Source organism: Schistocerca cancellata, chromosome 4 (genome assembly GCF_023864275.1).
Source record: "Schistocerca cancellata isolate TAMUIC-IGC-003103 chromosome 4, iqSchCanc2.1, whole genome shotgun sequence".
NCBI lineage: Eukaryota > Metazoa > Arthropoda > Insecta > Orthoptera > Acrididae > Schistocerca > Schistocerca cancellata.
Window position 1 is genome coordinate 699,091,527 of NC_064629.1, and position 25,474 is coordinate 699,117,000.

Genomic DNA, 25,474 nt, shown 5'->3' on the forward strand with positions numbered 1-25,474 from the left:
GCCTAACGGTGTGCGGGACCGTAGCCCAGCTTCATGGAGACGGTTGCGAATGGTCCTCGCCGATACCCCAGGAGCAACAGTGTCCCTAATTTGCTGGGAAGTGGCAGTGCGGTCCCCTACGGCACTGCGTAGGATCCTACGGTCTTGGCGTGCATCCGTGCGTCGCTGCGGTCCGGTCCCAGGTCGACGGGCACGTGCACCTTCCGCGGACCACTGGCGACAACATCGATGTACTGTGGAGACCTCACGCCCCACGTGTTGAGCAATTCGGCGGTACGTCCACCCGGCCTCCCGCATGCCCACTATACGCCCTCGCTCAAAGTCCGTCAACTGCACATACGGTTCACGTCCACGCTGTCGCGGCATGCTACCAGTGTTAAAGACTGCGATGGAGCTCCGTATGCCACGGCAAACTGGCTGACACTGACGGCGGCGGTGCACAAATGCTGCGCAGCTAGCGCCATTCGACGGCCAACACCGCGGTTCCTGGTGTGTCCGCTGTGCCGTGCATGTGATCATTGCTTGTACAGCCCTCTCGCAGTATCCGGAGCAAGTATGGTAGGTCTGACACACCGGTGTCAATGTGTTCTTTTTTCCATTTCCAGGAGTGTATATATTGTACAATTGCTACACCATTTTGAGCCCATTGACCAGCGTTCAATCCGCCGATAGTTGTTGACTGATTTTGGAGTGTGGAATAAACAATTGTTTTAACCTGGAAATTTGCATTTGTCTTTGAGATTTAATAGTTCAACGTGCTTGTGCTTCATCTACATTGTATTGTAGGCCGTGGAAGATAGCCGATGAGATTGTGTCGCTTTATGCAAGGATTCGTACTATGACGACTGGACGACAGGATTCTTCCGGTATGTTTGTTGGAGTTTCCAACGATAAATGCAGTTCGAAGAATTACTGAGAAAAAGTTCTGACATTCTAACAAAGCGTTTCCGGATCCATGCCCATATAACATATTTTCCAGTCCTAGCTCGTAGCAATGTGTCCTGTGTACCTATATGTTACACCCTGTATAAATACTGCACAGACACTGACGGAGAAGTAGTTGTCAGCTTATCTGGGCGAATCTTCAATCATTTATTGTATCATCTGTTGTTGATTGTTGCACGCCTATATAAAAGATGGTTGCCACACCATCACATCGTGTTATAATTGAAGGCTGTATGATCTTGCTGATTAGTTTCGATTCAATACGCAGGACATGATACGCCATGTAGCCAATATCGCCTCAAAGAACTCTGGCCAGCAGCTGCAAGAAAGCGCAGGTTACATTTGCCTACAAGAAGGGTAGCAAAACTGATCGACAAACGTACCGTCCAGTATCTTTGACATTCATCTATGTCCAGGTCAGATGTAATGTGGTGTCTCGAACATAAGGACTTTCCCCTTGCCAGTCAGCAAGGATTCCGGAAACATCCATCATGCGAAACCCTACATGCAAGTTTCTTAGATGACGTCCTGAAAGTTATGGATCAAAGCTATCAGATAGACGTAGTATTTCTTGACTTCCGAAAAGTGTCTGAATCAGTACTGCACCAACGCTTATTAATGAAGGTATGATCATTTGGGATATTAAACGAAATGTGGGACTGGAGTGAGGATTTATTGGTAGGGAGGACACAGAGTGTTACAGTGGATGGAGAGTCATCGTCAGACATACGATCGGCGTTCAGTAAGTAATTCGATACATTTTGTTTATAAAAGCAGGTTAGTTTTATTCAGGATTCCAATACACCAAGTTATTCTCCACTCTACTGGCTACAAAATCCTATTTTTCAACATAACCTCAGTTCAATGCGACGACCTTACGCCCACTTACGTGGGAGGGCCTGTGTACTCACTTGGTATCATTTTACTGGTAGACGTCAGAGCTAACTTCTTGCTGCATCAATAAGTAACGCATCACATACGTTCTGCTTTCCGCAGAACGCATCCTTCAGTGGGCCAAAGAGATAGAAGTCGGAAGGTGCGAGATCCCGGTGTAGTGTGGATGAGGAAGTACAGTCCAGTGAAGTTCTGTGAGCTTCTCTCCAGTGCGGAGAGTTGTGTGAGGCCTTTCGTTGTCACACAGTAGCGTTGTTCCGCACAGATGGTCCTTCGTTGCTATTTGTGGTCTTGTGTTAGGTGGCGAGAAATCCAACAGGCACACACACTTTTGGCCGGCCGATGTGACCGAGCGGTTCTAGGCGCTTCAGTCTGGAACTGCGCGACCGCTACGGTCGCAGGTTCGAATCTTGCCTCGGGCATGGATGTGTGTGATGTCCTTAGGTTAGGTAGGTTTAAGTAGTTCTAAGTTCTAGGGGACTGATGACCTCAGATGATAAGTCCCATAGTGCTCAGAGCCATTTGAACCATTTTGAACACACAAAAATGGTTCAGATGGCCCTGAGCACTATGGCACTTAACATCTGAGGTCATCAGTCCCCTAGAACTACTTAAACCTAACTAACCTAAGGACATCACACACATCCATGCTCGAGGCAGGATTCGAACCTGCGACCGTAGCGGTCGCGCGTTTCCAGACTGAAGCGCCTAGAACCGCTCGGTCACAAACGCCGGCTTTTAAACACACACTTCTGAGTACTGGTGGACGAGTGTGTCTGCACTACCAACAGCGACGTCCAGTTGTACAGCGATGTGTTTTATTGTGATCCGTTGATCACCTCGAATGAGTGTGTCAGCACGTTCCAACGTTGTAGGAGTCACAACCGTGTGCTGCCGGCAGGCACGCTGGAGATGGGAACGGTTTGCACGAACTTGTTGCAATGATGACAGACACCTCGCCCAACAACTCACCGTGCTTTTGTTAACTGCCAGGTCTTCGTAAACATTCTGCTAGTGCCTATGAATATCTGCGATGCTCAGGTTTTTCGCCAAAAGAAATTTAATGACAGCTGTCTGCTTGGAGCGCACCTTTGTTACAGAAGCCATTTTGAAGCTTGCGTATAGCGCGGGTTGAAGCGGGAATATTCCATGATGTCCCACAAGAAATTTCGCATTTTTTTCATTCGAAACAGGCAGAGAAAAAAAAAATTGCTGCATACACTCATCGTATTTTCATGAAATTTTGTGGTAGCCGTATTGGATGATCTCAGCAAAACCGATCATTGGAACACTTAAAAATACTGTCCGTGTATTGTCTTTACAACTGCGTCATTTTATTCGTCACTGTACACTTCGAAGTACAGCTTCATCTTCACGGCATCAGTTGGCCGTCGAATGACCTTCAGTGTCACGTCATCACGACAGAAACGCGTATCTGTAGGAGGTTATACTGCAATTTGAAAGTCCGCAAAACTGCGCTAAACATATACAAAATAATGGCAAAGTATATGCAAATACGAAGTGTTACACAAAAATTGCATGTATTGTACCGTAATTGATCTACCATAACTTCACGAATTTCAGTTTAAAAAACGCTCATAAGCTCCCACAGATACGTGTTTCAGACACGTTGACAGCAAAATGGAGATTATCTGATATCCCACTAAAAGCCTGTAGGTGAGGCTGTTCCTCGAAGTTTCCGTTATCGAACAAAACGCACAATTAAAAACACAGTAAGTGAACTCTATTATTAAGGTTTCTATACATATATTCATACGTATCGGTTTTCCAGTACATACTTAACATTTCATCTTTGGCACTTCAACCGCATAGATTTCCGAATGCGAAATATGGGAGTAGTTCACCATGAGCGAAGAGTTCTGTTCCCATTATATACAGTCGTAGGCTATAACGTAGAGTAATTTGCTTCGTCTGTAAAGAACCGCTTCAAGCAGGTTCCAGGAACTGGGTCACGTCATGTAGGCATTACACAAAATTAAATTTTAATACAGTCCGCGTGGCTGTGGTGTTAAAACTTATAGTATTGGTCATTACGTATGGGAATGCCGTGTGCCGCAGCCGTTTTCCCGTTTCTTCATTTGGTGTTGCTAATCCAATGGAAGGAGTTATCCTGAGCTGGTGGCAGGAGCATTGTCCTTCACTGATAAGCTGCACTACGGAATTTAGCAATTATTCATACTTCGCCGCTAATCTTCGTAACTGTTCAGTTAAGAAGTTTGAATGCAACTCTGGCTTTCCCATTTTGTTTCGGAAAAGGGTGAAAAATTTTCCATGGCAGTGTCATCAGTTCTTAGTTATGCAGGAAACTTACACGTAAGAACGGATAGCGGATATAATTAGTGTCCTTTGGCACTTCAATATGGATCTTCCTCCAATATACGTAGTTTTGCATCTCATTTCGTCTCGTAAATATCTCCTTGACGGCATTAGATCATGGAGACTCCCTGTTGTGTATGGAAGTGTGTTATTAGAGGAAATACAGTAATTTACGTTTAATAGAAAGGGAGATTAAAATGCCGTGCAATGACTCAGTGATAGCGATTCACAGCTACAATTTTGTCTCATTAGTGGTAATATAAGACGAAACATATGCGTTTGAAGTGACAGTGGTACTTTCCTAGCTGTAGTAAAACATTTTAATAAGCATAGTGTCTTAAGGACACTATATTGTAACACTCAAAAACGTTAATTATTTTCAAAATACGTTGGAACTTAAGATTGTAGCAGATGGAAGCGTATGCTCATTTCCCTTACAGTAAAGTTACTTAATATTTTTCACAGTCACTCCATAGATTCGAAAATCGAGAATGCTTTATGTATACCAAGCTTCGCTGCGGGTCGAATTCAGCTTAAAACTACTCGGTTTATTTCATTAAATATATTACCAAGAATCTTATTCACGAGTGGTAAGAACAGCAGTAGTAACACTAACATTTGTGTCAGGGAATTAGTTTCAGACTTTTTTTAAGAATAAGTTTTGTTTACACACTTTGGCATGAATGGTTGTTAAAAACTGGGTGTATTCTTTGGGGGAAGATTTCCGAAGCTATGCGTGACATTTTAGAAAATGGTTGCAGTTTAACGCATACTTTAGAAGCAAAGATTTGGTGGTTAAGACGTTTGTTACACATCCGAGCGGTTGTAGCTACAAGAGTTATTCTAGCGTAATTTCACGTGGCAGAGTTATTCTAACGTAAGTTTACGCGGCAAAGGAGTTACGTGAAGCTTCCATAATCGACCGTCTTCCGGCTAATGTATGCGACGGCGCGCCGACTCGTTGCTAAGCTGAAACATCCAGTATTTCAGAGGCGTGCTACGTTGAATAGTGCACTCATATTTATCCTATAGCATATTCATATCTTAATTTTCGTCTCCATTATTTCACATTTACGATATTTGTGTATTGTACAGAGATTTCACGGTTAGCGAGCATTAGTTAGTTAGGACAGTAATTCAGATTAGTTTTTACTCGATCTAAGACACAGGGTGACAGTTGTTGATTATGAGAGAGGAGCTGCGTGTTGTTGTTGTTTGCCCTTCACGCGGGATGTGAGAATGTCGCTGCTGCGCCGAAGTAGAAACGCTCGCCTCCGATGTTCAGTTAGTGCAAAGTTTATCTATTGTGTAACTAGTAAAAGCCGGGAAGAGTTTGATGGCTCGGTTTGGGGTGTGAGAGTTTTAAGGGTGGCCTCGACCGCGCGGATAAGACCGAAGTTGGCGCCCGGGTTGAGTGTAGGTATCGAGCATGCTCGAGTGACGTCACGGCTCGGTATTGATCGGCGGCGGCCGGCAGCCGTCGGGCGCGCAGAGTTTTGCCGGCGTCGGCCGCTGCCTGACGTCACCGTGCCAGGTGCCAAGGTAACCCGTTTACACTGCATGATCCCATTTTGTAGAGTGGCCTATAGCAGTGGCACGTTGTTCCCGCGCTTTGTTTTGCCGGTCGCGCGCGTATTTGTGTCCGACACTGAGCAGGTTGAGCGCCCGGCTTCAGGGTCAAGTGGAATTCCCTAGGGCGTAATAATCAATAGCATCGTGGAACGCTGACTGATTTCGCGCATTTTTATTTTGTTTCACTTTTGTTGTGCTGTACGATACCCATCGTTTTGCTTCACCCTGCATGGTAATTCGGTGTATTCTTCGCCGATAATTTGCATGCGTCGACGCACGTTTCACGTGCGATTGTTAATACGCTGACTTATATATCGAAATGAAAACTGAACCGTGGGGAATAACAGTAGTGCCGAAGCCGAGTTAAATCGGTTGTCGTAGCGCCTTGTTTATAAACAAAGCGTGTTGTTTTCAGTTTGTAAGATGCACTTGCTTTCCGTCTTCAGACTGGAATGCGCTATTGCGAGATATTTCTGTTTATGTTGAGTGGAACCGTTACAACGTGGCTAACTGTTTTAGGTAATTTGCATGTAATTTTTATTGAGCAAATTTGTGCCTAGATTAATAGCAACAATTCCAGTCTCGTTCCAAAATTTTTTTTTATCGTAACAATACTTCGATGAATTTAGCTCGCACGTGCTTGTGTGTGTGTGTGTGTGTGTGTGTGTGTGTGTGTGTGAAGGCGGCCAGAATTGTTAAAAGTATTCTTGAGACTGCGTGTGCATAGCGTCGTACTTACGAGACGTAACTACAGAATGCATCCAAGTTTCTTTTGCTCGCGGTGTTGACCACATTAACTTTGTTTCACGCATGTTTATTTTCTATCTTGCTTATCAGAACCAGACGAAGTTTACATGAGTTGGTGGAAAATACGCCCATGTATCTGAACACAGGGCCAGGACTACAATGACTTCATAATTACAATGGTGATGGTCTATAAAACACTCTACAGCCTCAGACTTTGTAGACTATAACAGACTGTGGCTCGGCAGGGGGAAGCGGATGGGGGTGTGGATGACGACGGCGATTTGGCGGCGAGAGGGGGGAAGTGTCACGTGGTCATCGACACGCATAGCTGGCGCTATAAGACAACATAGAGCACCCAAGTGCCCGTGGGACATAGAGATTAAGGTTCCTCCTACGCATGACAATGGGACTCGAACCTGATAAGCCTGTGGATTAAGGATTCAGGCCACTCGCCTTAGTGAGAGCACTTCAAAAGTGTATTTCGTCTAACGTGTGTGTGTGTGTGTGTGTGTGTGTGTGTGTGTGTGTGTGTGTGTAGGGAGGGGGAGGGGGGGGGGGGGGCTCGGGTGTGCAAGAGGAGTCCGTCGAACTACAAAGTTCTAACTAAGCAATAATTCTTAGTAAAGTCCTTCTGCGGCAAAGTGTTAGTTCATAATTTTTGGTATGCTGACAAATATTTATCACAAATGTAATTGACATGGGTTATTACATGACTGTGATATCCTTATAATGAAAATCGTATGAAGTGCTCTAGTTGTCACAGTGAACTCATCTTGGGGAAGAGCGGGGTTCAAATTCACGTCCGAACAACGTTGCATTGGGGTTCCTTGTTCTTGTGGATTCCATCAGGCGAACGCCGAGATGGTTTCTTCAAGGTCACGGCCGATTCCTTCTCCAGTCCTTGCCCAATCCGATGTAGTGCTACGCCTGAAATGACCTTGGTGTGTACGGGAAGCTGCAATCTCTTCTTGATCCTACATCACCAGACTTGGAAAGTAAAATGTGGATGGCAGTAATTTAGCTCCCAACTTATCGTTTCAGATTCTATTTGCGAAGTAAAATGTTAACTCCAGGGCCGTATTAGCAATGAGGTAAGGGAACTTGCAGGTTGAATGTGGCAACTGACAGCAGAAACACTGGCCTTTGACAGCCACCAGCGCGGTAAGTGCAGCTGTACTGGGTGTCGGTCATATTTAAAAGCAGGACCGTTGGTAGTGTTGACAGCTCCGTATTGCAGGCAGTCCAGTTTCCAGGTGGATTTTCAAACAGGTGGTCAGCCGCCACTCCATAGAGTCCCTCATAGCCTGAAGGGTCACAGTGAACCTGCAGTCCCATCTAAAAAGCAGCTGAGTCATAGCCACTGTGTAGGAGGGGGCCGGTGTGGGGACAAAGCTAGCCAAGTGCACGGCTGTACGACCCTGTTCATACGTATGCATGGATACGGAGTGGGGCCAGTGACTGCTCGAAGTTCTGTAATCGTGCGCTCGGAAGCGACTTTACTGTAGGGCACGAAAGGTATTTCCCTTTATCCCTTGCGCCAAAAAATTGAGTCAAGTGTTTGCAGGCCATCGAAAACCTCTTTGCGGTTGCACTATCTTAACAAAGAAGGGTTGATAAAGGAATCTGCAGGCAAATCATAATAGCCCTGTTAATAACGTCTCTACCCACTCTCTCCGAGCCGGCCAGAGTGGCCGATCGGTTCTAGGCACTACAGTTTGGAATCGCGCGGCCGCTACGGTCGCAGGTTCGAATCCTGCCTCGCGCATGGATGTGTGTGATGTCCTTAGGTTAGTTAGGTTTAAGTCGTTCTAAGTTCTAGGGGACTGATGACCTCAGACGTTAAGTCCCATAGTGCTCAGAGCCACTCCCTCCGAACTTTTCAACAGCCGGTGGAATCGCCTATTGACATCTATGACATCGATTCCTGTTGGCGAAAATAAAATAGTCGAAAATTCGGAGGCTATTTAGATCACTACAGAGCTTTACTTGTCATGGTCACCTACATGAAAATCAGCTTACTCAGTTAGTTACAATTTAATGTAGAACCCAAACCAAATTGCGGCTAAAAGAAAGAAACAGAAGATTACAGCATAAAGCTTCGTTGACTTTGGTGTGAGACGGTGCAGTTGCTTAATTAAACGAGGATGAAACAGGAAATATTGCGTAGGTTGTTGGTGGAACCGTTCCGGCACTAGCCTCAAGTGCTTTAGAGAGACCGCGCAATGCGTCGTGGCATTTTTCAGTTGCACAAAATTGAGAGACTTGAGAAAGTCTCATTAAGCGTTCTAGAAGATCTAAAACACACCATAAGGCAAGAAAAGGCAAACCACAAAAGAATTACCGGAATGGAACTGATATCGATGGAATGAATGTACCTGTACAGACAGGCAAGTGATAACAGTTTCAGAAAAGTTGGATAATTTATTCAAGAGAAACATCTTCACAAATTGAGCAAGTCAATAACGCTGTGGCCCTCCTCTGGCCGTCAGGCAAGCCGTTATTCGGCTTGGCATTGATTGATAAAGCCGTCGGCTTCCTCCTGGGGGGGGGGGGGGGGATATCGTGCCAAATTCTGTCCAATGGGCGCGTTAGGTCGTCACAATACCGACCTGGTCAGAGAGCCTTGCCTATAATGCTGCAAACGTTCTCAATTAGGAAGAGATCCGGCGACCTTGATGGCCAAGGCAGGACTTGGCAAGTACAAAGATGAGCAGTAGAAACTCTTGCCGTGTGCGGGCGAGCATTATCTTGCTAAACTGTAAGCCCAGGATGACTTGCCATGAAGGGCAACAAAAAAAGGCGTAGAACGTGGTCGACATACCGCTATGCTGTAAGGACGCCGCGGAAGATAACAAAAGACGTCCTGCTATGAAAACAAATGACACCCCCACACTCCTGGTTGCCAGGCCGTACGGTGGACAATAGTCAGCGACACCACCAGTGTCCGGGGCGCTTCCAGACATGTTTTCAACCTGGAATCTCATTGACTGGAGTAGAATTGTCTTCAGTGATAAGTTCCGCTTCGAAATGAGCCTCGATGACCATCGAAGACGGGTCTGGGGACGCACCAGACATCTGTCGTATACCGAGCCGAATGTCGCCCGGCATACGGCTCGGTAACCAGGAGTGTTGGTGTGGAGTGCTATTTTATTTCATAATACTACCTCTTTGGGTATCATCAGCGCCACTCTTACAGCACAGTGATGCGTCGACAGTATTTTACGCCCCGTTTTGTTGCCCTTCGTGGTAAACCATTCTGGGCTCACATTTCAGCAAGGTAACACCCGCCCACACGCGACGAGAGTTTCTGCTACTTGTCTTCGTGCTGGCCAAATCCTGCCTTAACTAGGAATATTCAGGACAGGATTCTCTAACCATTTCACGATTTTGACAATCTAACGCGCCAATTGGACAGAATTTGGCACGATATGCCCCAGGAGGACATCCAAAAACTATAGTAGTCAATGCCAAGCCGAATAACTGCTTGCATAAGGACCAGAAGCGGACCAACGCTGTATTGACTTGCTCAGTTTGTGAAGCTCTTCCTCTTGAATAAATCATCCATTTTTTCTTAAACTGTAATCGTTTGTTTGTCTGTACACGTACAGCAGATTTACCATTTTCTGTCCCATACGGAAAATTGTGTGTGTGTGAAATCTTATGGGGCTTACCTGCTAAGGTGATCATTCCCTAAGCTTACACACTATTTAACCTAAATTATCCTAAGGACAAACACACACACCCATGCCCGAGGGAGGATTCGAACCTCCGCTGGGACCAGCCGCACAGTCCATGACTGCAGCGCCTGAGACCACGCGGCTAATTCCGCGCGGCTTCGGATAATTCCTTCGTGGTGCTTTTTCTTGTCTTAAGAGTGTATTTGCCTTTATAAGCTGGTAATTAAAACAGCCATGACCCTTCAAAATAGTTGATGTACACCAGGATAGAGCATCCTAGAAGTGTTCATTGGCGTTTGGAACCCAGTGGCAACCCTTTCACGCAAGGGAATTATCGAAGGTATTAACCACTAGTACTGGCTCACTGGAAATGCGTTGTTGGGTTATCTTCTTAAAGTAACATGTTATACGCTTCCTCTGCGATAATCGAGCCAGTTCGCTCCACGGTTAGCACACTGGGCTCGCATTCGGGAGGATGCCGGTTGAAATCCCCTTCCGCCCATCCTAATTTAGGTGTCCCGTGATTTCCCTAGATCGTTGCAGCGTGGCTCTTGCCACAGGGCCTGGCCGATTTCCTTCCTTAATCCGAGTTTGCGCTCCGTCTCTAATGTCTTCGTTGTCGACGGGACGTTAAACACTAATATTCCTCATTCCTTTTCCTCTGCGATAAGCTGAGCAAGTTAGCGCAGTGATTACGACAGTGATTCGCACTCATCGGCATTGTAATGGGACATAGAGGCTATGTTATCAGCGCTAGCCAAAAATTACCTAATCCCAGTCTTTGAGTTCACAATTAAAACTATATAAATTTTTTAAAAAAGTTATTCAGGAAATCGGGAGCTTATATCAAGGACCCAACTGGAGCACACCAGCCACTAGCATTATGTCTTAGGGCAGTGCCACACTGACCCCGCCTTGTATCCAGGAGCTGGGATTGCGCTCCCCGTTCGGTGATCCTGACTGAAGTTCCCATGGCTCCTTATAATCACATCAGGCTAACGCGAGGACTGTTCATTCAGTAAGGCTGCATGGAATGTCGCTACCTTTTTGTGACCAATGACCACGCATCGATGGACTTAAAACTCCAAATTTCCGCTCTTCGAGACAAATAGCGGTCTGGTATCCCGATTTAGATATTCCACTACATTTGAGACTACTTGACTCTGAAGCCAACCTCGGTAGCGCACGCTAATCTAAAGCCGCTCAACCAGAGGTGCTGGTTTCGAATTTTGATCGTAGCGTTACGGAGATGATAGATAAACTCCAGTGAAAGACTCTGCAAGAGAGACGCTCAGTAGCTCGGTATGGGCTTTTGTTGAAGTTTGGAGAACATACCTTCACCAAGGAGTCAAGCATTATATTGCTCCCTCCTACGTATATCTCGCGAAGAGACCATGAGGATAAAATCAGAGAGATTAGAGTCCACACAGAGGCATACAAACTTTCTTTCTACGAACAATACGAGACTGGAATAGAGGGGAGAACCGATAGAGGTACTCAAAGTACCCTCCGCCACACACTGTCAGGTGGCTTGCGGAGTATGGATGTAGATGTAGAAGGAATATAAGAATCATTTGTTGACCACCAAGGACGTGCAGCTGGTGATCAATAGATTTTGCATCAATGTCATACTTTTAGTTCAAAAAATGGCTCTAAGCACTATGGGACTTAACATCTGAGGTCATTAGTCCCTTACACATAGAACTACTTAAACCTAACTAACCTAAGGACTTCACACACATCTATGCCCGAGGCAGGATTCGAACCTGCGACCATAGCAGCCGCGCGGTTCCGGACTGAAGCGCCCAGAACCGCTGGGCCACAGCGGCCGGCCATACCTTTAATCAGCAGACGTTTTCGCAATACAGTCGGGTGGGGGATATCATGGTCGCCAGCATCTTGGTAGTCGTCAACAGGGTTAGAAATGTGACAGCAACCGCATTTTTTCCTCTCCGTGATCGTCTGCAACTACAAAAAACACAAGACAGTACTGAAACAACGCCTTCCTACGAATACCGTGGAAATCGGCTGCAGTGTGGAGAATCGAAACAATTTTCCGTGCTATTTTCCACAACTACTACAGGCCTATGTCAGGATGGTTGCTTTGCCCAGATAGCGTAGTGATGGATCTCCCTCTTCGCCCACAACCCCCTTTGTCCAAGTTCAGCCAAAGGTTTTGGTTTGAGGTCGTTGCTGCAGCTTGTATGCAACATAGAGCGACTCCTATGCGGGTGTCATGTAGACAAGGAATTACTGTGTTATTCGTGTCTTCACGGCGTGCGCGCGGTGAATGCGGAAACGTAAACTATGGCGACAGTATTACCAAATGCGTCCAAAAACCAGCGCGCTGTTATTCTTTCCTTGGCTGCCGCCGGAGAAAATTACGAATATGTATGGAGTTGCGTGTGTGTTGAAAACCATCGTTGTGGATTGGTACGCCAAGTTCTGTGCTGGTCGCGATTCGACACAAGCGTATGTTCCCATATCTACATCTACATACATACTCCGGAGGGTACCTAGTACCACAACTAGCATCTTCTCTCCCTGTTCCACTCCCAAACAGAACGAGGGAAAAATGACTGCCTATATGCCTCTGTACGAGCCCTAATCTCTCTTATCTTATCTTTGTGGTCTTTCCGCGAAATGTAAGTTGGCGACAGTAAAATTGTACTGCAGTCAGCCTCAAATGCTGGTTCCCTAAATTTCCTCAGTAGCGATTCACGAAAAGAACGCCTCCTTTCCTCTAGAGACTCCCACCCGAGTTCCTGAAGCATTTCCGTAACACTCACTTGATGATCAAACCTACCAGTAACAAATCTAGCAGCCCGCCTCTGAACTGCTTCTATGTCCTCCCTCAATCCGACCTGATAGGGATCCCAAATGTTCGAGCAGTACTCAAGAATTGGTCGTATTAGTGTTTTATAAGCGGTCTCCTTTACAGATAAACCACATCTTCCCAAAATTCTACCAATGAACCGAAGACGACTATCCGCCTTCCCCACACCTGCCGTTACATGCTTGTCCCACTTCATACCGCTCTGCAATGTTACGCCCAAATATTTTATCGACGTGACTGTATCAAGAGCTAGACTACTAATGGAGTATTCAAACATAACAGGATTCTTTTTCCTATTCATCTGCATTAATTTACATTTATCTATACCGGTATTTAGAGTTAGCTGCCATTCTTTGCACCAATCACAAATCCTGTCCAAGTCATCTTGTATCCTCCTACAGTCACTCAACGACGACACCTTCCCGTACACCACAGCATCACCAGCAAAAAGCCGCACATTGCTATCCACCCCATCCAAAAGATCATTTATGTAGATAGAAAACAACAGCGGACCTACCACACTTCCCTGGGGCACTCCAGATGATACCCTCACCTCCGATGAACACTCACCATCGAGGACAACGTACTGGGTTCTGTTACTTAAGAAGTCTTCGAGCCACTCACCTACTTGGGAACCAATCCCATATGCTCGAACCTTAGTTAGGAGTCTGCAGTGGGGCACCGAGTCAAACGCTTTCCGGAAGTCAAGGAATATGGCATCCGTCTGATACCCTTCATCATGTGAAAAAATGGCGAGTTGTGTTTCGCAGGAGCGGTGCTTTCTAAAACCGTGCTGATGCATGGACAGCAACTTCTCTGTCTCAAGGAAATTCATTATATTCGAACTGAGAATATGTTCGAGAATCCTGCAACAAACCGATGTTAAGGATATTGGTCTGTAATTTTGAGGATCCGTCTTTCTACCCTTCTTATATACAGGCGTCACCTGTGTAAATATCGTAACGCAGAAGTTACGCCAACTCAAGTGGAAGACACACGAACAGCCGCCCTATAGCTGCTCTCCCCATGCGAATATCACGACTGCGGTTCCTTAAAAAAGGCCTTGTAGGATTGGCGATCCCCGTCTGACGAGAACGTGCAGCGGCCGGTTGCGGACATCTTCACGGAGCAGGACACGATGTTTTACCAAACGGGCATCTTCAACCTGGTGCGTCGGTCGGATGATTACCTCAATGCTCACGGCGATTTTTCCTGATCCGCATACCGATTCTGGACTGTACGACATTCGAACGGAAACTTTTTGATCGCCCCTTACATTTTCCAAAACACCTTGCGTTGCATTGTGCATTTGCTTCCGGGGTTAAATCAGTAGATTTGATGTACATGTGCATACAAACAATTGCAATATTACACAAAAATTGGACGATTTATTCAATAAAAGGTGTTTCATAAATTGAGAAAGTCAATAACGTTTTTGTCCACATCTGGCCCTTATACAAGCACTTATTAAGCTTTTCATTGACTGATAAAGTTGTTTAGCGTCCTTCTGAGGGATATCGTGCCAAATTCTGTCCAATTGTCGAAACCGTGATATTGTTGGCCGGGCCCTGCCCATAATGCTCCAAACTGCATACTGCATACTGCAGTCAGTCTCAAATATGTTCTACCTTTTCTTCATAGTCAGTATACAACTTACTTTTGCTTTACATGTGGCTAGGGCCTTATCGACCATACGCCTGCTCTATGAGCCTCTTCCGCTTCTGTCTGTGCAATGCGCTGTTTGTTCAGTTGCTGTTGCTGTTTATCCTATTTGTGTCAACTGGGAGGAGGGCTGGCAACTTGCTGGTCAAGATAGAGTTTGTCAAGCAGTAGAAAATATCGCCGTGTGTGGGCGGGCAATATCGTGCTGAAGTGTAAGCCCTGGGTGGCTTGCAGGAAGGGCAACAAATCGGGGCGCAGAATATCGTCGACCTATCACTGTGCTGTAAGGGTGCCGCGGATAACAACCAAAGAGGTCCTGTTATGAAAAGAAATGGAACCACAGGCCCCACTCCTGGTTGCTGGCTGTATGGCGGGCGAGAGTCATGTTGGTATCCCACCACTGATGGGGGTGTCTCCAGACATATCTTCGGCCTGGAATCTCCTTGACTGGAGTAGAATGGTCTTAAGTGGCTGAACCCACTTCGAAATGAGCTCCGATAACCAGCGAAGACGTGTCTGGAGACGCACCAAACAGCAGTGGGATACTAACCTGAATGTCGCCCGCCGTACGCCCCGATATCCAGGAGTGATGGTCTGAGGTGCCATTTCACTTCATAACAGGACCCCTTAATTTGTCATCTGCGGCACCTTACAGCACAGCGGTACGTTGAAGATACTGTACGCCCGGTTTTGTTGCCCTTCATGGCAAACATTCCTCTGCTTATAACTTCAGCAAGATACTGCTCGCGCGTACACGGCGATAGTTTCTACTACTTGTCTTCGTGCTTGCCCAGCCCGACGTTGACCAGCGAGGTCTCCAAATCTCTTCCCAATTGACAACGTTCGGAGCGTTATGGGCGGGGCCCTCCAACCAGCTCGGGATTTTGACGTTCTGACGCTCCAATTGGACACAGTTTGGCACGACTCAGGACGACATCCAACATCTCTGTCAATCTGTGCCTAGCCGAATAAGAGCGTGCATAAGGGAAAGAGGTGGACAAATACGTTACTGACTTGGTCAATTTGAGAAGCTCTTACTACTGAATGAATTATCCAGTTTTTCTGAAATTGTAATCGTTTGTTTGTCTGTACATGTACATCACATCTACCGATTTCCATCCCATGCGGGTAATTCCTTCATGGCACGTTGTTTATTTATTTGTCTTAAAGTGTACACTGAGGTGATGAAGGTCTTGGGACATCTCCTAATATCGTGTTGAGCCTCCTTTTGCCTGGCGTAGTGCAGCAATTCGACATGGCATGGATTCAACAAGTCGTTAGAAGTCCGAGGCAGAAAAGTTGAGCCATGCTGCTCTATAGCCGTCCAGAATTGCGGAAGTGTTGCCGGTGCAGGATTTTGAGCACGAACTGACATCTCGATTATATCCCATAAATGTTCTACTGGATTCATGTCGGGCGATTCGGATGGCCAAATCATTCCCTCGAATTGTCCAGAATGTAGTTCAAGACAGTAGTGAATAATTGTAGCCCGGTGATATAAAACATTGTCTTCCACAAAGATTCCATATGTTTGGGGACATGAAGTCCATGATTGATCTCCAAGTAGCCGAAAATAACGATTTGCTGTCGGTAATCGGTTCTCATATCCAGTCGGCGATCGGTTCAGTTGTACCAGATGAAGCAGTCCATTTCATTCAAACATGACCTACACCATTACGGAACTACTATCAAGATGAAACTTCCTGGCAGATTAAAACTGTGTGCCGGGACGAGACTCGAACTCGGGACCTTTGCCTTTCGCGGGCAAGTGCTCTACCAACTGAGCTACCCAAGCACGACTCACGCCCCTTCCTCACAGCTTTACTTCCGCCAGTACCTCGTCTCCTAACTTCCAACTTTACAGAAGCTCTCCTGCGAACCTTGCAGGACTAGCACTCCTGAAAGAAACGATATTGCGGAGACATGGCTTAACAACAGCCTAGGGGACGTTTCCAGAATGAGATTTTCACTGTGCAGCGGAGTGTGCGCTGATATGAAACTTCCTGGCAGATTAAAACTGTGTGCCGGACCGAGACTCGAATTCGGAACCTTTGCCTTTCGCGGGCAAGTGCTCATATCAGCGCACACACCGCTGCAGAGTGAAAATCTCATTCTGGAAACATACCCCAGGCTGTGGCTAAGCCATGTCTCCGCAATATCCTTTCTTTCAGGAGTGCTAGTCCTACAAGGTTCGCAGGAGAGCTTCTGTAAAGTTTGGAAGGTAGGAGACGAGGTACTGGCGGAAGTAAAGCTGTGAGGAAGGGGCATGAGTCGTGCTTGGGTAGCTCAGTTGGTAGAGCAGTTGCCCGCGAAAGGCAAAGGTCCCGAGTTCGAGTCTCGGTCCGGCACACAGTTTTAATCTGCCAGGAAGTTTCATATCAGCGCACCCTCCGCTGCAGAGTGAAAATCTCATTCTGGTTACTACCAGGATGATCAGTACCTTGTTCACAACTTGGGTCCATGGCTTTGTATGGTCTGCATACTCGAACCCTACTATCAGCTCTTACCAACTGAAATTGGGGCTCATCGTATGGGGTCACCGTTTTTCCAGTCGTTCAGGGTCCAAACGATACGGTCACGAGCCCAGGTGAGACGCTGCAGGCGATGTCGTGCTGTTAGCAAAGGCATGTCGGTCGTCTGATGTTACGCTCCATTAACGGCAAATGTCACCGCACTGTCCTAACAGATACGTTCATCGTACGTACATAATGGTTTCTGCAGTATTTCACGCAATGTTGCTTGTCTGATAACACTGATAATTCTACGCAAACGCCGTTGCTCTCGGTCGTTATGTGAAGGCCGTCAGATACTGCGTTGTCCGTGGTGAGAGGTAATGCCTGAAATTTGGTATTCTCGGCACACTCTTGACACTGTGGACCTCGGAATATTGAATTTCGTGACGATTTCCGAAATGGAATGTCCCATGCGTCTAGCAGCTAATACAAAGTTTGTTAATTCCTGTTCTGCGGCCATAGTCACGTCGGACACCTTTTCACGTGAATCCTCTGTGTGTATATATGACAGCTCCGCCAATGGACTGCCGTTTTGTACCTTATGTGCGGGATACTACTGCCCTCTGTATATGTACATATCGCTATCGCATTACGTGTGTCAGTTCGTTGTATATACGGAAGGAATGATGGAAAGATAATCAGTCGTTACTACTTCGTCATGGTTATTACCGTTTGTGGCACGAAATGTAAGGGGAACGTATTTCAATCGTGCGACTTTTTATCTCATGAGTTTAACGTCTCATGGACGACGAAGCCGTTAGAAACAGAGCACATAACTTGTATTGCGATCCGTTTTTCATGAGTCTTCAATGTGCCGTTGCCTTAAAATGGCTTACTGTCGTAACGCGCGAGTACAATGCGAAAGCAACTAAATTCGAAAATTCTTTAACCACCAATATGACATTTCACATCACTTCTTTACAACAAATCGTACCAGTAACGATTCAAATGTTCAAATGTGGGTGAAATCTTATGGGACTTAACTGCTAAGGTCATCAGTGCCTAAGCTTACACACTACTTAACCTAAATTATCCTAAGGACAAACACACACACCCACGCTCGAGGGAGGACTCGAACTTCCGCCGAGATCAGCGGCACAGTTCGTGACTCGCTCGGCTAATCCCGCGCGGCACTAACGATTCGTTCTCGAGGCATTCTGTGTGCTGGTGCTGACAAACAGCATATATTCATACGTTGTAAGGTATAACATAATAGCCACCGAATAAGTGTTTCAGTCAAACACGACAAATACAAAGTGGTATCTCGCTTTCTGCTTGTGACATAGGGAGCGTTCTTGCTTCCTATTGGTTCTATTGTACGTGGCACGTTGCCAATATCGCAGAACCTGTTTAGGTTTTCATGTGACGAAGTGGGTCCTCAACGTGACCTAACAGGAAGTGAAGTGACGCGTCAACGTTAGCTAACTCGTCCCGTGTGACGACGGCTTTACTGACTGAATAAACCTTTCACAATATACACTCCTGAAAATTGAAATAAGAACACCGTGAATTCATTGTCCCAGGAAGGGGAAACTTTATTGACACATTCCTGGGGTCAGATACATCACATGATCACACTGACAGAACCACAGGCACATAGACACAGGCAACAGAGCATGCACAATGTCGGCACTAGTACAGTGTATATCCACCTTTCGCAGCAATGCAGGCTGCTATTCTCCCATGGAGACGATCGTAGAGATGCTGGATGTAGTCCTGTGGAACGGCTTGCCATGCCATTTCCACCTGGCGCCTCAGTTGGACCAGCGTTCGTGTTGGACGTGCAGACCGCGTGAGACGACGCTTCATCCAGTCCCAAACATGCTCAATGGGGGACAGATCCGGAGATCTTGCTGGCCAGGGTAGTTGACTTACACCTTCTAGAGCACGTTGGGTGGCACGGGATACATGCGGACGTGCATTGTACTGTTGGAACAGCAAGTTCCCTTGCCGGTCTAGGAATGGTAGAACGATGGGTTCGATGACGGTTTGGATATACCGTGCGCTATTCAGTGTCCCCTCGACGATCACCAGTGGTGTACGGCCAGTGTAGGAGATCGCTCCCCACACCATGATGCCGGGTGTTGGCCCTGTGTGCCTCGGTCGTATGCAGTCCTGATTGTGGCGCTCATCTGCACGGCGCCAAACACGCATACGACCATCATTGACACCAAGGCAGAAGCGACTCTCATCGCTGAAGACGACACGTCTCCATTCGTCCCTCCATTCACGCCTGTCGCGACACCACTGGAGGCGGGCTGCACGATGTTGGGGCGTGAGCGGAAGACGGCCTAACGGTGTGCGGGACCGTAGCCCAGCTTCATGGAGACGGTTGCGAATGGTCCTCGCCGATACCCCAGGAGCAACAGTGTCCCTAATTTGCTGGGAAGTGGCGGTGCGGTCCCCTACGGCACTGCGTAGGATCCTACGGTCTTGGCGTGCATCCGTGCGTCGCTGCGGTCCGGTCCCAGGTCGACGGGCTTCCGCCGACCACTGGCGACAACATCGATGTACTGTGGAGACCTCACGCCCCACGTGTTGAGCAATTCGGCGGTACGTCCACCCGGCCTCCCGCATGCCCACTATACGCCCTCGCTCAAAGTCCGTCAACTGCACATACGGTTCACGTCCACGCTGTCGCGGCATGCTACCAGTGTTAAAAACTGCGATGGAGCTCCGTATGCCACGGCAAACTGGCTGACACTGACGGCGGCGGTGCACAAATGCTGCGCAGCTAGCGCCATTCGACGGACAACACCGCGGTTCCTGGTGTGTCCGCTGTGCCGTGCGTGTGATCATTGCTTGTACAGCCCTCTCGCAGTGTCCGGAGCAAGTATGGTGGGTCTGACACACCGGTGTCAATGTGTTCTTTTTTCCATTTCCAGGAGTGTAGTTATTTGAGATCAAAGAAGAGAAACGAAAAGCATGGAGCATTATAAAACTACAGTTTATTAATAGGATTTGCACAGTGTACATTTGGACATCTAAAAGGCACAGCATGATTTCTTTTGGGTCTACGATCCGAGACGAAAACCAGTTGCAGCGGAGTTGTAGGCGATTTTTCACGCTCATGAAAATGAATGTTGGCTCGGTGCCCACCTTGTGCCCCAGCATTTCTGTATGCATATATAAGCGTTGCGACAAGGTTGCTGATGTAGAACAGCTACTGTGCGAGGAGCGAAGGTTACCCGTTCCCACTAAATGATAACAATTTGTGGACTGTACTGTACCCTGCAAGCTTCCTTACGGTATGGCGAAGGGCACATCTGTTACCACTGTGTGCGCCCTCGCCCTCCACCATCCTCCTCCTGCCCCCTCCCACTCGTCCTCCTCCCCCTACCCGTTTCCCATTCCATTCGCGAATGACGCTAGGGAAGAATGATTGTCAGTAAACCTTCGTATTAATTATAATTTTTCGAATTTTCTCGTTGCAGCCATTTCACGAGACGTATTTGGGAGGAAGTAGTATGTTTGCTCGACTCGTGTGGGAACGTACTGTCTCGGAATTTTAGCAATAAGTCTGTGATTCACAACTCCTTCATCTACATCTACATTTATACTCCGCAAGCCACCCAACGGTGTGTGGCGGAGGGCACTTTACGTGCCACTGTCATTACCTCCCTTTCCTGTACCAGTCGCGTATGGTTCGCGGGAAGAACGACTGCCGGAAAGCCTCCGTGTGCGCTCGAATCTCTCTAATTTTACATTCGTAATCTCCGCGGGAGGTATAAGTAGGGGGAAGCAATATATTCGATACCTCATCCAGAAACGCACCCTCTCGAAACCTGGACAGCAAGCTACACCGCGATGCAGAGCGCCTCTCTTGCAGAGTCTGCCACTTGCTAAACATCTCCGTAACGCTATCACGCTTACCAAATAACCCTGCGACGAAACGCGCCGCTCTTCTTTGTATCTTCTCTATCTCCTCTGTCAACCCGACCTGGTACGGATCCCACACTGATGAGCAATACTCAAGTATAGGTCGAACGAGTGTTTTGTAAGCCACCTCCTTCGTTGATGGACTACATTTTCTAAGGACTCTCCCAATGTATCTCAACGTGGCTCCCGCCTTACCAACAATTAATTTTATATGATCATTTCACTTCAAATCGTTCCGTACTCATACTCCCAGGTATTTTACAGAAGTAACTGCTGCCAGTGTTTGCTCCGCTATGATATAATCATACAATAAAGGATCCTTCTTTCTATGTATTCGTAATACATTACATTTGTCTATGTTAAGGGTCAGTTGCCACTCCCTGCACCAAGTGAGTATCCGCTGCAGATCTTCCTGCATTTCGCTGCAATTTTCTAATGCTGCAACTTCTCTGTATACTACAGCATCATCCGCGAAAAGCCGCATGGAACTTCCGACACTATCTACTAGGTCATATATATATATTGTGGAAATGCGTCTGTAATTGGAGTTTGTTGAACATTTTCGTAAAACTCTCGCACCGAGAGAACGATCCCATGACGAAACGCGCCCCTCCTCGTTGGATGTTGTCTTTCTCTTCTATCAATTCAACTTGTGAAGGGCTTCAAACTGATGAGCAGTACTCAAGAATCTGTCGAATAAGTGTTTCGTAAGCCACTTCTGTCGTGGATGAATCGCATATCCTTAACATTCTTTCTGCGAGTCTGGTATCTGTTTTTCGTGTTATTTTTTTAAGTTGACATTCCAGTTTAGGTCACACCGGATGGTTACTCTTAGCTACTAGGGTTGGACAGAAAATACGGAAGCACCGCGAGAAATGCATGCTTGAATACAAATGCAGATGCTAGCCAAGTCTACAGGTTTCGCTGATCTATTTGACCACAAACAGCATCTGTGCAATGTCCTCTATACGTTGCTAGTGTCGTCGTGGTCAGAACCATGTTCTGCGCAGTTGTGAGTGTTCAAACATGTTTGTTTGTCTGTACATGTACAACAGATTTACCATTTTCCGTCCCATACGGATAATTGTGTGTGTGTGAAATCTTGTGGGGCTTAACTGCTAAGGTCATCAGTCCCTAAGCTTACACACTACTTAACCTAAACTATCCTAAGGACAAACACACACACCCATGCCCGAGGGAGGACTCGAACCTCCGCCGGGACCAGCCGCACAGTCCATGACTGTAGCGCCCCGACCGCTCAGCCAATCCCGCGCGGCCGCAGTTGTGTGTATTATATCGGAGTTAAGTGAATTCGAACGTGGGCAGATTGTTGGCACTCGTATGGTGGTGCTTCCGTAACCTAGATAACCAAAATCTTTGGTGTTTCAAGAGGCACCGTATGGAAGATTTCTACGCATACAGGAAAAACGGAAAAACATCATCCGCTAAGTCACAACGCGGGAAGGTGTGTGGTGAGTGATAGTGAAGGACGGTAACTGAAGAGGCTTGCGACAAAAAGTACCGAGGTCAGCTGCAAAAGTCATTGCAGAACTGAATGTCGCAGTCGCAAACTATGCCAGCACCAAAGCAACACGAAGGGACTCCAGAAGTTGCGAATTGCGGGGCAAGCTGGAATTCCAGAACTATTCATCTGCGACCCAAATTCCTGTTACAGGTAAACGTGGGGTGAAACCATAAAACACTGACTATGGGGCAATGGCAGAAAGTCATTTGTTCGAATGAGTCTTGTTTCACACCGTTTACAAATACTGGCCGAGTTTGTCCTATGAGTGGAACTTGGCGCGTGTTCGGTGGTGATGATCTTGGCAGACAATGGCTACTCTGCTATCACATTACTGCCAAGGATTATGTTGCCATTTTTGCTCATCATCTCCATCCCATGGTACGGTGTAGGTTCCCCAATGGTTATGCTGTGTTTCAAGACAACAGGACTGTTGTTCACACAAAAATGGTTCAAATGGCTCTGAGCACTATGGGACTTAACTTCTGTAGTCATCAGTCCCCTAGAACTTAGAACTACTTAAACCTAACTAACCTAAGGACATCACACACATCCATGCGCGAGGCAGGATTCGAACCTGCGACCGTAGCGGTCGCGCGGTTCCAGACTGTAGCGCCGAGAACCGCTCGGCCACCCCGGCCGGCTTTGTTCACACAGCTCGTATAATCCAGGGCTGATTTTGAGAGTACGAGGATGAATTTTTGCATCTTCACTGGCCATAACAGTAACCAAACGTGGAGTATTATTGAGCCTTTGTGGCCTGCTTCGTAGAGGAGAGTGTGTGATGCTCTCCACCTCCATCATTGTTACCTGAAGTTGCCACTGTTTTACGGGAAGAATGGTATAAGATTCCCTTGAAAACCATGCATAATGTGTATTTATTCATTCCGTGTCAACTGGAAGCTGTTTTGAATGCCGGCGTGTTTCCTGCACCGTATTGGAAATGGTAATGTGTTTTGGTGTTTCCATATTTTTGTCCAACACTGTATTTTACGTTAGTTACTGTTTCCCGCGCTTTGTGACCAATAGTGTAATTGTTCACGAGTGGATTTCACGGTCGTTACTGTTTCCATTGATTTTTGACCAATAGTGTAATTCAGAATGAGATTTTTACTCTGCAGCGGAGTGTGCGCTGATATGAAACTTCCTGGCAGATTAAAACTGTGTGCCCGACCGAGACTCGAACTCGGGACCTTTGCCTTTCGCGGGCAAGTGCTCTACCAACTAAGCTACCCAAGCACGACTCACGCTCCCTCCTCACAGCTTTACTTCTGCCAGTATCTCGTCTCCTACCTTCCAAACATTACAGAAGGTCTCCTGCGAACTAATTGTTCAAATGGCTCGAAGCACTATGGGAGTTAACGACTGAGGTCATCAGTCCCCTAGACTTAGAACTACTTAAACCTAACTAACGTAAGGACATCACACACATCCATGCCCGAGGCAGGATTCGAACCTGCGACCGTGGCAGCAGCGCGGTTCCGGACTGAAGCGCCTAGAACCGCTCGGCCACAGCGGCCGGCTTACATCTAATAGTTTCAGTCGTAGGTACTATGCTTTCACTCTGGAAGTTACATTTCTCGTTACCCTTTTTGTTACATTTCTCGTTACCCTTTTTATTTGAGGGAAGGAAGGTTAGAGCATTTAGAGATGGATCACAAGGTCCTGTTATGTAAGGAAGGCGAAGGAAATCAGCAGTGCTCTTTTTAAGGGAACTGCTTTAGGCGTTTTAAGAAAATAAGGAATAACCCAAATCTGAATGGTCAGACGGGGTTTGGAGTCGGCTTACTCTCGAATGTAAGTGCAATATGCTACGCTCAAATTCTCCTTTGAATAAATTCTTCGTACTTATAGATATTTTGCAAAAACAGACATAATGTCTGATGGGATAACCGCAATCTCTAGTTTTTCCAATATTATTTATAATCAGTCTTGATTGCATAAAATGTTTATTCAAATGACCGGTTTCGGTTCTTCTAGAACCATCTTCAGATCTGCAATTTCGGTTACAGGAGTAACTTGTCCATAGACAGCAACCTTCACATGCTGCGTTTTCAAGTGAAAACCGGTCATTTCAATAAACATTTTATGCAATCAAGACGGATTATAAATACCATTATAGACATTTGGCTGATTTTCAGATCGTTTTTAGATCGTCCAGGGGCTGTGTGGCGTGGACTGGGTGGTTTTTTTTAGGTTAGAGGGTCTCGGGAAAACGCAAGAAGGGCTTCAGTTACAAAGGGTGCAGGCTGACCACAGGAAGAACGTAGATACAGGAACCATTGGTATAACAGTTGTAAACTGTCGTAGCTGTGTTGGGAAAGTACCAGAGCTCCAAGCGCTGATAGAAAGCACTGATGCCCAAATCGGTATAGGCACTGAAAGCTGGCTAAAGCCAGATATAAGCTCAGCCAAAAATTTTGCGAAGAACCTAACGGTGTTCCGAAAGGATAGGCTAAACGAGGTTGGCGGTGGCGTGTTTGTTGCTGTCAGAAGTAGTTTAACTTGTCGCGAATTGAAGTAGATACTTCCTGTGAGTGAGTATGGGCAGAGGTCATTGTTGGGAACCAGAATAAAATAATAATTGGATCTTTTTACCGACCTCCCAGTTAAGATGATGCAGTTGCTGAAAGGTTCAAAGAAAACTTGAGTTTGATTTCAAACAAGTACCCGACTCATGCGATAATAGTTGGTGGTGACTTTAATTTACCCTCTATATGTTGGCGAAAATACATGTTTAATTCCGGAGGTACGCATAAAATATCATCGGAAATTGTGCTAAACGCATTCTCTGAAAATTATTTCGAGCAGTAGTTCATGAGCCCACGCGAATAGTAAACGGTTGTAAAAACACACTTGACCTCTTAGCAGCAAATAATCCTGAGCTAAT

At 46.5% G+C, this 25,474-nt stretch overlaps 1 protein-coding gene and 1 non-coding gene across 5 annotated transcripts in view; both read left to right on the top strand.

Annotated features, from left to right (window-relative positions):
• The window catches only part of LOC126183645 (uncharacterized), a 285,471-nt gene that overhangs the window by 76,521 nt on the left and 183,476 nt on the right, over positions 1–25,474 (top strand). The window contains exon 1 of one of the 4 annotated variants that reach the window (XM_049925789.1): positions 5,649–5,718. The exons of the other annotated variants lie outside the window; for them this stretch is intronic. The gene's annotated coding sequence lies outside the window, so the exon portion shown is untranslated. Of the gene's footprint in view, positions 1–5,648; positions 5,719–25,474 lie in introns of those variants that run through there. 4 annotated transcript variants of the gene reach the window in all.
• Positions 16,945–17,019, top strand: Trnas-cga (transfer RNA serine (anticodon CGA)). The gene has a single exon. It is a non-coding gene; the product is annotated as a tRNA-Ser (tRNA).